General features: G+C 43.6%; 1 long non-coding RNA gene across 1 annotated transcript; it reads left to right on the plus strand.

Annotated features, from left to right (window-relative positions):
- Positions 1 to 492: 492 nt before the first annotated feature.
- Positions 493 to 8,833, plus strand: LOC148001981 (uncharacterized). Its single transcript, XR_015634181.1, has 2 exons — positions 493 to 793; positions 6,292 to 8,833. It is a non-coding gene; the product is annotated as an uncharacterized LOC148001981 (long non-coding RNA).
- The last annotated feature ends 401 nt before the right edge of the window (positions 8,834 to 9,234 follow it).

The following is a 9,234-nucleotide window of genomic DNA, read 5'->3' on the forward strand; positions in this document are numbered from 1 at the left end:
AATGCTAAGTCTGTTCTAGAGTCTAGACTACACAGCGGGTGAGATGGAGACCAAGACCCGGTACGGATCGCAGAACAGGAGGGGACACTTGTATGTAGAACCCTTGGAAATAGGGCAGAGTGCTTGAAATACTATGATTTTTAAAGGCAGAGCCCCTGGACACCAACAGCATCTGGGAAGGACCAACAATCACAGAATATTAGAATGAGAATTGTTACCTGCATAGCCATAAGAAGCTGCTGTGCATGTGCATGTGTGTGCCCGTGTGTCTGTGCAAAAAGCATGTGAGGAGAAAGTTGTGTTTCCCTATTAGACCCATAAAGGCCTTCATACACGTGTGTGCATGCGTGCGTGCACACACACACACACACACACACACACACACACACACACACACACACACACTGTCATCTGTTGGGAGCATTTATCTATAGCACTGACATCTAGTGGTCGCTTGTATTACTACCACCTTAGCTTTCTTCTGACATCTTTACTAGGTCATAGTTGATAAGCATGTTAATAAGATGTCTTTACTCCACCAATCCCCCGAGGACAAGTCCTTAGCCATGCTGTCTGTTTTGTACTTAAGGCAAGTGCCTTTGTTCCCCGGGGTCCCCGTACTATCAATTAGGTGTTCCTGCAATAAAGGCTGAATGAGAAGGATCCAACGGTGTTGCGTCTTCCTTGCCGGTCGAGGTGGGCGCGACAACTGGTGGCCCATACGGAGACCGGAGAAAATTATCTTTTCTCGTCTGGATCCAGAACTTTTTCAGACTCAGGACGGTCGGCGCTGGTAAGTTCCCAGTAGGGACAATTAGTTGCCGGAATTGGGACAATAGAGTTCCTAGAAGTGGAATGGTAAAGTTCCTAGAATTGGGACTGTAAAGCTCTGGGATAAGGGATTGTAAAACTTCCCTAGTAGGACAATAAAGTTCTCTGGAAAAGCAGAGACAATGATAGCCTTGATTTAGAGGCAAAAGGGGTTTGTGGAGCACGGTAATGTTGTCTTTTCCATTTGATCCTTTGTGAGTTGGACAAGCACTTTTGCCTTATACTCTTTTTGTGTTGTGGTGTTGCTTCTGTATGAATTGCCACCGCCCAGGGCACGAATGCATTTGTTGGGAAGAGTCCACTGATGAGCCACAAGATCATGTGTAAATAAACACGCCAGCTCGCCTTGCTCGTAAATCGATCGTAAATAAGGTCGTAAAAGCATGGGAAGCTCACACTCCACCCCGCTCCTGTCAGCTCTTCAGGAGCTTCTTGGTCAGCGTAAGCTTAAAATTGAAAAGAAAATCCTGCTGAGTTTTCTTGATGAGTGTAACCATTGTGCCCCGTGGTTTATAGTGTCAGGGTCGCTCACTTTGAGAGCATGGGAGAGGCTGGGAAAAGATCTGGATAAGGAGACTACAGTGGGCAAGCTTAAACCAGGGACAAAGCCGCTTTGGCGTATCATCCGTGCCTGCTTGGAAGATAAAAGATGTGAAGAAGCTGTTAGGACAGGTCAGAGAATCCTTACAGAACAACAGGAGAGTATGTCAGAAGGAGAGAAAGTTTTGAAGGAAGGAAAGAAAGGAAAAGGAGGAAAAGAGGTAAGAGAAAAGACAGAAAAGATCAAGGAGAGGACAGACAAAGGCGGGAAAAGTAATCAAGATCAAGGAATAAAGAAAATTTAACCCTCATTAAAAGCATTGAACTTGGAGATGTCTAGTGATTCAGAGTTTAGTGATAGTGACCTAGCTGACCTTGAGGAGGAGGTAGCTCATTATGAGAAAGAGATTTATCATTCTGACTGGCCAAACACTTATGCTGTGCAGAAACAAGCCAAGGACTTAGATAAGAAGGCAATTATGCCAACAGCACCTCCTGCACCATCGTATAACTTTCAAAGGAAAACAATGGTGAAGTCTGCAAGAGGTACTTCTTTTTGCCCAGAAGTGTGGAAAGAGTTAGGACTGAGTTTTCCAGTTTTTCTGGATGCAAAGGGGCAGCGACATCATGAACCTGTTGACTTTAAGACAATAAAATAATTAGCAGAGTCAGTCAAAACCTATGGAGTCAGCGCAGCCTTTGTTATGGCTCAAATTGAGACTCTTGGCAGATACTGTCTCACCCCTGGAGACTGGGGGACTTTAGCCAGAGCTTGTCTCTCTCCGGGTCAATATCTGGACTGGAAATCTTTTCTTTATGAAAATGCTAACGCTCAGGCTGCAATCAACTTGGCTTCAGGAGCCGACCCTCAGAGACATTGGGACGCTGACATGCTATTGGGAATAGGCAGATTTGCTTTGGACCAGACTGGTTATCCAGATCAGGTCTATACTCAAATTAATGATATAGCAATTAAAGCCTGGAAAGCATTGCCTAATAGAGGCGCAGTCTCTGGGAACCTTACCAAGGTTCTGCAAGGACCCACTGAGCCATTTTCAGACCTTGTAGCCTGCATGGTGGAGTCCGCTACTAAGATTTTCGGAGACCCTGATACAGCTATGCCTCTTATTAAACAACTAGTGTATGAACAGTGTACTAAGGAGTGTAGGTCTGCTATAACGCCGTACAAACATAAAGGTTTGGAAGTCTGGATGAAGGTCTGCAGGGAGATAGGCGGGCCATTAACTAATGTTGGACTAGCAGCGGCAATGATGCAATTAAAAGGAAAGGGTTCTGCAGATACCTGCTACAAATGTGGCCACAAAGGGCATTACAGAAGGCAATGCCCTGAAAATAATAAGGAACAGAGTATTAAAAAACATCAAAGACCTAACTTGTGCCCTCGCTGTAAAAAAGGGAACCATTGGGCAAGTGAATGTCGATCTGTAAAGGACTTGAAAGGCCGACCTCTGGTGACAGGAGATGATAGTGCATGGCCAAAAAACGGACGACGGGGCCCACGTCCCCAGGGCCCTCAAATATATGGGGCTCTACAGAACGACAGGCAGGGACAGAGCAGACGGAGGTCCTGGCCTTCTCTTCACCACCCGAAGGACCTAGGAGAGCCACTAAGGGCTCCGCAGGACTGGACCTCCACTCCACCACCAGACTCGTATTGACCCCCCAAATGGGAGTACAGCCTATAGACACAGATTTTAAGGGACCTCTCCCTAAAGATACAGTTGGGCTGTTGTTGGGGCGCTCCTCTTCTGCCCTGAAAGGCTTACACATTGTACCTGGAATAATTAATCCTGATTATTTGGGCACAGTAAAAATCCTGGTAGCCTCTCCCCAGGGAATTTCTGCTATTTCCCCTGGAGACAGAATTGCCCAGCTGCTGCTTCTGCCCAGCCTGCATAAACATTTTCCTGCTGATAATAGAATTTGAGAAGATAGGGGCTTGGGATCTACAGGCTCCCGATTTGCTTTCATCTCATTAGAGCTTGGCAATCGTCCAATGTTAACCTTGACTGTGGAAGGACGCTCTTTTCTCGGCTTATTAGACACTGGAGCAGATAGTAGCATTATCTCTGTACATGACTGGCCATCCAGGTGGCCTACACAAAAATCTTCTCAGGCCCTACGCGGCCTTGGGTACGAAATGGCTCCTCTAATTAGCTTAAAGGAATTGACCTGGGAGGATTCAGAAGGAAGGTCAGGAAGGTTTACTCCCTATATCATAGACATTCCTGTGACACTGTGGGGCAGAGATGTCTTAATAAATCTGGACTTAAGGCTGACTAATGAGTACTCTCCACAGGCCAAGGACATGATGATTAAAATGGGCTACATGCCCAAAAAAGGTTTGGGAAAAAATTTACAAGGACGAGTTGACCCAGTGCTACTGGAATCTAAAAAAGACAGAACAGGTCTGGGTTTTTCCTAGGGGCCATTGAGGGAAGCATACCCATTACATGGATTTCAGAGGAACATGTGTGGATTCCTCAATGGCCTTTATCCTCTGAGAAATTAACTGCTGCTACTGAATTAGTGTCTGAACAGCTAGAATTGGGACATATACAGCCATCCACGTCGCCCTGGAATACACCTATATTTGTCATTAAGAAAAAATCAGACAAGTGGCGATTGTTGCATGATTTAAGAGCTATCAATTCTCAGATGCAAATAATGGGCCCCATACAGAGGGGTTTACCATTGCTCTCCAGTATTCCCGATAATTGGCCTATTATTATTATTGACATAAAGGATTGCTTTTTTTCCATCCCTCTTGCCCCATAAGATAGCGTGCGATTTGCATTTACCTTACCCTCTATGAACAATGAAGAACCCGATAAGCGCTATCAGTGGGTAGTCTTACCTCAAGGTATGGCTAATAGCCCTACTATGTGTCAGCTGTATGTGGGAAAAGCCTTACAGCTTATACGTGATCAATTCCCAAAATTGAGAATAATACATTTTATGGATGATATATTGCTTTCTGCTAAAGACTGTAGTACCCTAGAAACGGCCTATGCTGAAGTGATAAGGACGCTTGAAAGTAATCAATTGTTTATAGCACCAGAGAAGGTTCAAATGGGCAAAAAGGGAGAATATTTAGGAGCAAAGATTACTCCTCATAATGTTTCCCCTCAGAAAATTGAATTACGAAAAGATCATTTAAAAACATTAAATGATTTTCAAAAGTTGCTGGGAAGTATTAATTGGATTCGACCCTACATAAACATGCCTAATGCAGATTTACAACCACTCTATGAGATCCTTAAAGGGGATTCTCAGCTTACTTCACCCCGTGCTTTAACTGAGGAAGCACGAATGTCTCTAAGGAAAGTGGAGAAAAGACTAGAAAAAGCAATGCTGAGAAGATACAAGGAAAATGAGGATCTTTTTTTTGTGTATACTGAGAACTTTTCGTCAGCCTACAGGGGTGCTATGGCAACAGGGACCACTTCTGTGGATTTATCCTCATATTTCTCCTAATAAGACCCTTGAATACTATCCTTCTGCTGTTGTGCAGCTTGCTATGTTAGGTGTTAAATCTTGCATTCAACATTTTGGCATCTTACCAAAGAGGATTATTGTACCATATACTGCAACTCAGGTAGAAACATTGTGTGCCTTGATAGATGATTGGGCTATATTACGCTGTAGTTTTGATGGAGAGTTTGACAATCATTATCCTAAGGATCCTTTGTTGCAATTTTTTACTGAGCATCCAGTAATTTTTCCTAAGGTCACTGCCTCAGAGCCTTTGTCTGGAGCATTAGATATTTATACAGATGGCTCCAAAACAGGTGTAGGTGCCTATATGGTTAATTCTCAAGAACCAGTCTTAATTCAATTCAATCCAGGCACCCCCCAAATTACAGAATGCAAAATTGTATTGGAGGTTTTCAAAAGATTTCATGATCCTTTTAATTTAATTTCTGATTTGCTTATGTAGTTAACGCTGTGCGCTCTCTTGAAATTGCAGGGCCAATTAGGTCGACTAGTACAGTATGTCAAATTCTTTTAGAATTGCAAAAATTAATTTGGGCCAGAAAAAATAAGTTTTTCATACAACATATTCGAGCTCATACTAATTTGCCTGGTCCCATGGCCAGTAATAATGCTTTGGTGGATGCTAGGACTCGCAGAGAATTCATTTTTCATACAGCTCCAGTTGATCTCGCTAGAGAATTTCATCAAAAGTTTCATGTTCCTGCTTTCACTCTTCAACAAAAATTTAAAATCTCTAGAGCTGTAGCTCGTGATGTAGTATTACGTTGCCAGAATTGTGTTCAATTTCACCACCCTCCTCAGGTGGGAATTAACCCTCGTGGTCTGATTCCATTAAAGCTCTGGCAGATGGATGTTACACATATATCTCAGTTTGGAAATTTAAAATATGCACATGTTTCTGTTGATACCTGCTCTGGCATTATACATGCCACTCTAATGACTGGTGAGAAGGCTCGTAACGCCATTAGTCATTGCTTAGAGGCGTGGGCAGCCTGGGGAAAGCCTGACAGCCTCAAGACAGACAGCGGACCTGCCTACAACGCAAAGTCTTTTCAGACATTTTGCCAAACAATGCAGGTCAAATATACTACCGGATTGCCATACAATCCCCAAGGTCAAGGAATTGTGGAAAGAGCACACCGTACTTTAAAAGAGCTCTTACAAAAACAAAAAGGGGGAATTGCCTATGCCAGGACACCAAAAGAACAGTTGTCTTTAGCTCTCTTTACTCTAAATTTTTTAATTTTGGATGCGCATGGCCGCTCTGCTGCAGATCGCCATGCAGCCACGAAACCCATGACTTATGCAGATGTAAAGTGGAAAGATGTCTTAACTAGTGAATGGTGTGGCCCAGATCCCGTAATTTCGAGATCTAGGGGAGCTGTTTGTGTTTTTCCACAGAATCAAGACACTCCAATCTGGGTGCCTGAACGTTTGACTCGCAAACTGACTCCTGCTATTCGTGAAGATGAGACTACGAATACTACTACTACTACTGGAAATGATGATCCAGGTTGATTCACTTACGCTGTGGGCTATCGCCAGATCCTGGCCAGTACTTATGCCAGTTCATAGCAATTCTACTGTTTTGCCAACCTTTTTCTCCACATCCTGTTTGCGTGATGTTCCTTGTATAGTGCCTAGTGGAGAATTGCCTCAACGATATACTGCCACTAATCTTTCACTGTTACATACTTTATGTTTCACTCTTAGAAATTCCTCCCAGCCTTGTATATGGCTGTGAAGGACCACTTTGGCAAACTGGTTAGATCCTGTGAGCAACCGTGCTATGGGCACTGGAGCCATCCAGGCTGCTCTGAGTAAAATTACACAAGGGGCCTCTTCAGGCAATGGAGATACATCAATTGATAATTCTGCTAATTCGTACATTACAACTTTGATTATGATGCATAATGGTAGCTTTCCATCACTCCCGGGGCAAGGCATTCGCACACTGGTTAACTCTACCTGTCGTAGAGTCCTACCTACTTGCCCCCCGTATAAAGCCTTTCTACCTAAATTTACCCCATGTCAGAGTCCGTTCCATAGACCTAAACAATTCCTACCGGGATTTGAATTTTCCCCTCCTCTTAGCAATGCCCAACATGATAGGAAGAGAAATAAGACTGGCAAACGTAATTTTTGGCCCTGGTATCAATGGGTATTATCTAATGAGCAGGGAGCATACACATCTCTAACTCCTTTTGCTCGATTATTAGGTGAAGAATTTACATTATATAACATTTCAGCCATTAGAACCAATAACAATACAAGTTTAGTAGGTGTCAAGATTAATAGCCTAATAGCTAATGATGCCGCTGTTGGCGCTCCAGTATGTGTTAGACCACCTTTCTTTTTTCTGATAAGCGCTAATGCAAGTGATTATGCTTTAAATTGCAATAGCTCTGACGTAGTTTGTTATTTAGCTGAATGCTGGGATGGCACCAATGATACCGCAGTGATTGTAAAGATTCCCTCTTTTGTGCCTATCCCTGTAGTAGCAAATCCAGATAATTTTCCCATACTTCATTTATTAAGAACTAAAAGGGATTTTGGTATTACGGCAGCTATAATTTCAGCCATTGTATTATCAGCCGCTGCAGCTACAACAGCCGCGATTGCTATGACTAATCAAATACAGACGGCTGAGACTATCAATAAGATTGTAGAAAGAACCACAGTAGCATTGGAGATACAAGAAGAATTCAATACCCACTTGGCATCTGGCTTTCTATTAGCTAACCAACGAATAGATCTGCTTCAAGAACAAATTGAGGCATTATATCATATGACGCAGCTGTCCTGCGTTTCCTCCTTTAGAGGCTTATGTGTTACTCCATTGCAAGCTAACTTTTCTCAGTATTCTCAACAGAGCAAAGAAATCTCTAACTATTTGAAAGGAAACTGGTCCATGGAAGCGGAACAATTATCAAGACAATTGCTGATGCAGATTGCTGTCCTTAACAACACCAGAATGGAACCCATCTCGATTGGGGATTTCACCTCGTGGATCACCAATGCTTTCTCATTTTTCAAAGAATGGGCTGGCATGTTTGCCTGGGGGGCCATTGTCCTCTTGGGATGTGGAGTATGCCTATGGCTTTTTTGCCGTTTAAAACGAGAACATGCTAGACACAAAGCGATTGTTTACCAGGCTATGGCGGCCATTGAGAGCGGTGCTTCTCCCAGTGTGTGGCTGGCCTCTCTAAAAGATTGAGAGTTCGCCCTAGATCATATTTTGTCACTGTCATGTGAGGTCATTGTATCCAGAGACGGGCAACTTTCCTCAGGCTCGGACCAACCTAAGCCAGGAGCCCGGTGGCGATAGGGTTAATTTCCAGTGACGGGTAAGGCCGAGTTTTGAGAGGAACGACCTAAGACAGGAGCAATGACGTGTATTGACGTGACACCCAGATCTAGACCAGTCATGAACAGAGGTGGCCCCGCCCTGTTTGTACATTCGGGCTGGTCCCATGCCCCTCTGCTCTGTCTCTCCCCTATTATTAGCACACCAATAGCCCAGAACGGTGTGTTGTACATTTCAGTCATCTCTAGCATTGGGGTGCAGTCCTAACTGCAGGAGTGGCTCGTCATGGCCGAGCTGGGCACTCTGTGAGGCATGTCTGATCTCTCTCAGACCACTACCTCCACCTAATGGACTCATCTTTTAATAAAACAAAAAAGAGGGAGATGTTGGGAGCATTTATCTATAGCACTGACATCTAGTGGTCGCTTGTATTACTACCACCTTTAGCTTTCTTCTGACATCTTTACTAGGTCATAGTTGATAAGCATGTTAATAAGATGTCTTTACTCCACCAATCCCCCGAGGACAAGTCCTTAGCCATGCTGTCTGTTTTGTACTTAAGGCAAGTGCCTTTGTTCCCCGGGGTCCCCGTACTATCAATTAGGTGTTCCTGCAATAAAGGCTGATTGAGAAGGATCCAACGGTGTTGCGTCTTCCTTGCCGGTCGAGGTGGGCGCGACAGTCATCCATTCACTCCAGTTGTTCACTGTCTCCTTTGATGCTTTCTAGAAATATCAAAATTGCAGGAGAGGGGCAGAGTGAGCTTTAACCGGAGTGACTGATAAAATGAACCAAATACAAACAACCAGGTAACATGAAATCCAAGTAAGAAACACCCTATCTACTCTGCATAAGAGATCACCACTGTATCCATACTTCAGAGCAGTATTGACTATGGCTCGGCCATTTAACTCTGACATAAGCACCTTTCATAATTTCGGTAAGACTATTGGTAAAACTGGGAAGATAATTATACTTACCGCCTATAAGTTGAGAGAGTTTTAATTAAGATAATATCTGCAAGTGTTTTATCACAA

This window comes from Rattus norvegicus, chromosome 12 (assembly GCF_021556685.1).
Source record: "Rattus norvegicus strain SHRSP/BbbUtx chromosome 12, alternate assembly SHRSP_T2T, whole genome shotgun sequence".
Lineage (NCBI taxonomy): Eukaryota > Metazoa > Chordata > Mammalia > Rodentia > Muridae > Rattus > Rattus norvegicus.